Below are 5502 nucleotides of genomic sequence, written 5' to 3'. Positions count from 1 at the left end.
TAGCTGATCACTGCTGGATGAGGGAGAGTTGTTATTCTTTTTTTAAAAATTTTTATTTATTTATTATTATTATTAAAAATATTTTATTTATTATTTTTATTTTATGTGTATGAGTGTATTGCCTGCATGTATGTGAGTGTACCCATGTCGTGCAATGTTGGTGGTGGACAGAAGAGGCTGTCGATCCCCTGGAACTGGAGTTACAGGCAGTTGTTAGCTGCCATGTGGGTGCTGGGATTTGAACCCGGGTCTTCTGCAAGAACAGTCAGTGTTCTTAACTGCTGAGCCATCTCTCTAGCCCGAGAGTTGATATTCTTTTTTAAAAAATTTATTTATTATTTTTATTTTATGTGTATGCGTGTATTGCCTGCATGTAGGTAAGTGCACCCATGTTGTGCAATGCCCTTGGAGGACAGAAAGAGGCTGTTGGATCTCCTGGAACTGGAGTTATGGACAGTTGTTAGCTGCCATGTGGGTGCTGGGATTCGAACCGAGTCTTCTGCAAGAACAACTAGTGTTCTTAACTGCTGAGTCATCTCTCTAGCCCTGAGAGTTTAAGGGAGTGACACTAAACAAACTGAACAGACACCAGTGGGTGAACTCACACTGAGAGACAGGGTATACAAACTTGATTCTATAGGCCTTAACATATATGGCAAAATGCATGAAGTTCTGTGGGTAGGCCATGGGGTGGGTGTTCAGGGCTAAATATGATGAAGATATATGAAATCCACAAAAATTCAATAGATATATTTTTTAAAAAAAGCAAACCAGATGTGGTAGCATGTGATTACAATCCCAGCCTGGAGAAGCAGAGACAAGATCCTTGGGAGTTGTTAGCCACTTAGCTTAAGACTTGGTGAGTTCCAGGCCAATAAGTGACCCTGTCTCAAAAAAAACAAGGTGGATCATACCTGAGGAGAAACACCATCAGAGACTGACCTCTGGCCTCCATATGCACATGCACATATGGGCACATGAACCTGCATGCGTATGTGCACACACACAAACCCACTAACCCCTCCCCCTCAAACCCAGAAGGACAGGGGAGATGGCTCAGTGTGTAAGCGCACTTTCTACACAAGCATGAGACTTGTGTTTAAACCTTTAGCACCCCTACATAGACATGCCTGTAACCCCAGTGTTGAGATATGGAGACAGTTGGATTCTGGGAGCTCTCTGGACAGCAAGCCAAGCTGAAACAGTAAACTTCAGATTCAGTGAGAGACCCTGTAGAATCTGAAAAAGGGGATAAAGTAGAAAGTGCTACAGCAGGTCATTTAGTGTCCTCCTCTGGCCTCTGCACACATACATATACCACACACATCCATCCATCCATCCATCCATCCATCAATCCCTAACCCGAAAGAATGTTGGAGTTCACTTTCTGCACAATGCTGGATGGAGAGGTCCTCAGTTTCCCCAGCATGAGGTGACTCATCTAAGGAGATGCAGACCAAAGTAGACAGTCAGGTATAGTGGTGCAGGCATTTAATCCCAGCACTCAGGAGGCAGAGGCAGGTGGATCTCTGTGAGACTGAGGCCAGTCTGGTCTCCGTGGTAAGTTCCAGGCCAGCTGGGGCTACAGGGAGATCCTGTCTCAAAACAAAACAAAACAAAAATGATACCCTTGTATTCAATCTCTTTCCTTAGTTCTATAACCCTAGGAGGACAGCCCTGGGGTTGTGGTGAGATGCCAAGGGCTTCTTTTTCTGGATTAACAGTCGTGTTGTCACAACCTTTAGGAAATGGCAGTTTGTTTCTTCTGAATTCTCTCTGAGCCTTTTCACTCAACAGATGTGCCCTGCCATCTGCAGCAGTCTACAGAAATACATAGGTAGCAACTGCAGGGAAGAGGCTTGTCTCATGATGTCCAGGTAAGCAGTGTGGGCTGTGGCCATGCCACTCCTGAGATGCCAATGCTATGGAAGCAAGAAGGAAGAGGGGCAACTGAGAACTCACAGCACAGTGGGGAGGCTCTGGAGAGGTGGCCCAGCTATGAGTCTGGGGTGGGTGTGCAGATATGAAAAGAAAGCTTGTGATTCTCTTTTTGCCTCCTGCCTCTCCCCCATGTTGCCTTAGGACAGTGCCTGCCTGCTCCTTCCCTGGTGGAATGAGGAGCGACAACCCAGCCTCTTGGAAGGTCCAGGTAACTCTGTGCTGCAAACAGAGCAGGAAAAATAGCCCTGCTGGTGTGAGGAGAGGAGAGCTTCCTGTCCCTTCTGCCTCTAGGTCCCTGGAGAAGGGACATTATGATAGTTCATCTCCAGGATGCAACCAAAGTGTCAAGGGAAGGATCATGTGGTGGAGAGATGGAAGGCAGTTCTGGAGTCTGCAGTATACCAGGGTGGACAGGAAGGTCTGTAACCTCTGAGGTCCTATTAACCAGGCAGAGTGGCTCAAGGAGAGCACTCTCAGGCCCAACATCTAGACACTTGGAGAGGCAGAAATAGAATCTTCTCATATCTGCACACCCACCAGAGCCTCCCCACTCTGCTATGAGTTCTCAGCTGCTCCTCTTCCTCCTTGCTTCCTTAGGAGACCAAAAACAGGACAGCATAACCCTCTGATACAGAGCTAGCAGAACGGAAATGAAGGGCTTAAAACCAAGATGGATGGGAATGGCAGCCAAGGTTGTCTGGACTTCCACATGCATGTGCGCACACACACCTTCACTTACATGCACTTGCACACACACATACACACACGCACACGTGTGTGTGTGTGTGTACAGGTACGCGCAAGCAGGCAAGTCTCTGCCCTTCGCTAATAGGAATGTTTGGCTTCCTCTACCCACACTTTGGAGCCACCTTCATTCTTGGGCCTTTGTGGCGGGTACCCTGCCAACCTGAGAGGGGATGGCTTAACTCTAAGGAGTGCTGAATGTTTTTAATATTAAAAAAAATTGGCAGGCGGATCTTTGTGAGTTCAAGGCCAGCCTGGTCTACATAGTGAGTTCCAGGTCAGCTGGGGCTACAAGGAGACCCTGTCTCAAAAAAGCCTCCCCCCAAATGTGTATGAGTGTTTTGCCTGCATGTAAGTGCACCATGTGCATGCAGTGCCTGTGGAGGCTAGAAAAGGGTTTCAGACGCCCTAGAAATGGGGTTACAGATGGTTATCAGCCACCATGCAGGTGAGAACCCAATGTGGGTCCTCTGCAAGAGCTGTCAGTACTCTTAACTGCTGAACCGTCTCTCCAGCCCTGGAGTCTTTATTTTTTAATTGTTTCATTTGTTCTTTGAGATAGTCTGGCTGTGTACTACAGGCTGGCCTTGAATTCCCAATGCTCCTGCCTCAACCTCCCTGTTGTTGGGATGACACGTGGGCATGCCACTGGCACTCAGATGGGGTCTGAGCTTCAGTTCTGCACCAGATATGGGTGTAGCCTTGCACAAGAATCATTTTTATCTTCCCAGTAACATTAGAGGTAGATGCTGTTGTCCTTTCCTGAGTGGATGGAAGGCAGAAGATTTGTTAAACCAGGCATTCTGCTCTTCAGAGAGGGAATAACCCTCAATCCCCCTTTTCTCCATTAGTTTAAAGAAATGTGCTGGGTGAGTTCTCCATGAGCACCACTAGGTGGCAGTGTGCCAAAGGCTATGTCCTTCCAGGACGCTAACCACACAGTAATGCACCTTGGCTTTAGCTTTAGGTAGGGTGTATAATTTTGCCTAAGAGTTCTAGGCATCAGCTGGGAACCTCCCCTAACCACGCTCCATGTGCACATGCACATGTTTGCTCCGGAACAACTTAAACCAAATATTTTCTACTTTTGCTTAAATGTGCATCTCTCAATGTGCCTCACCTGCCTCTGTCTCCCTGCAGCTGTTTGCACTTATGGAGCATCTGCCAGTGTGATGACTGCATCCTTGGTGTGTTTTGCAGGACTGTCACAAAATTCCCTGGTGCCCACAGATTCTCCGGCATCGAAATCTTGAAAAATTCAGCGATGAAGTCCACAAGCATGTGTTGAAATGTTTAGTTGCTGTCATCAGTAAGGAGGGAAAACTGCCCCCCCCCACATCCTGGCCACCTTCTGCGCCATCTTACCCATGATCCTGTTTGGGTGTTCCTTGTGGTTAGCAATAGTGTTTATACACTTCCCTAAATGTAGTGAAACAATAAAAACTTTGCATCACCAGGAAATGGCTTTATTTTAAAGCCCTATATGAATATAATCCACTCAGCTGTAATTTTCTTTTCTGTTTCTGTTACCCATGGCCAACTCTTAAATAAAAAATTCCAGAAATGAACAATTTACAAAGCTTAGATAACTTTTATTACAGCCTATGATAATTATCCTGTTTTATAACTAATAGTTATTGTTAATCTCTTACTGTGCCTAATTTAGAAATTAAACTGTGTCATAGATGTGTATGTGTAGAAAAACCCTCACTGAGTTCAGGATGTGATACTATTGAGGTTCCCAGATAGCTTGGAATAGGCATCTTGGAAGTTTTCCCATTGAATAATGTGGGACTATTGTTCTACAATGAGACTCAAAGTAATCTCATTCAATCAAGAGTTTTTCTTTAATCAGTGGTACAGCATTAATGACTGTCGCCATTTCAGTAGGGCTGTGAATGGGTTTTATGGCACCCTTTCCAGCAGTCAGACACCAACATGAGGCTCTCTAAAGAGCCTCATCTAAAAATCATACATAATTCACATACTAAATGGCTGAGATGGAGTGCCTCTTGTCTTCCACACAGGAATTTAAAATATAATAGGATGATTTAATGGTTGGGTCTTCTTCCTCCTTGTATGTGCCTGATAAAAATACTCTCAGGTATGAACCACTTCATTGGATATATGCTCAGGGTTCTTCCAAATTCTTTTCAGACCTATGGCAATGAGTCTTTAGCTGAATGGAAAACATCTCAGTTCCAGTTAATCTGTTAAGCTCTTATTTTGAGGTACACATTAGTGAATAATCAAATTACTCTGTTTCCAACAAGATTTTTTTTTTTTTTTTGCTTTGTGTGTATGAATGTTTTGCCTGCATGTAGGAAATGCATCACATATGTGCAATGCCCTTGGAGGCCAGAAGAGAGCGTCGGATCCCCTGGAACTGTAGTTATAGGATTGTGAGCTGCCATGTGGGTGCTCGGAACTGAATCTTGTCCTCTGCAAGAGCAGCAAGTGCTCTTAACCACTAAGCCATCTTTCCAGCCCCTGTTCTTCCTTCTTTCTCTCCCCTCCTACTGCTGCTGACTGAACTCAAGGCTTCATACATTCCAGGTTTTGTACTACTGAGCTGTACTCCTAACCCCCTTTTGACTATATATACTTTTGTTTGTTTGTTTGTTTGTTTGTTTGTTTGTTTGAGACAGGTCTCAGCCAGCCCAGCCTGGCCTTGAACTTGATATGTAGCTGAGAATGACCTTTAACTTCTGATCCTTCTGCCTCCACCTCCCAAGTGCTAGGGTAATAGACATACAATAATACCATGCCTGGGATTGCAGAGATTTTTTGTTTGTGTGAATTGGTTTTTAATGTATG

This window comes from Nannospalax galili, unplaced genomic scaffold (genome assembly GCF_000622305.1).
Source record: "Nannospalax galili isolate Female #2095 unplaced genomic scaffold, S.galili_v1.0 scaffold443, whole genome shotgun sequence".
NCBI lineage: Eukaryota > Metazoa > Chordata > Mammalia > Rodentia > Spalacidae > Nannospalax > Nannospalax galili.
This window is presented reverse-complemented; position numbering follows the sequence as displayed.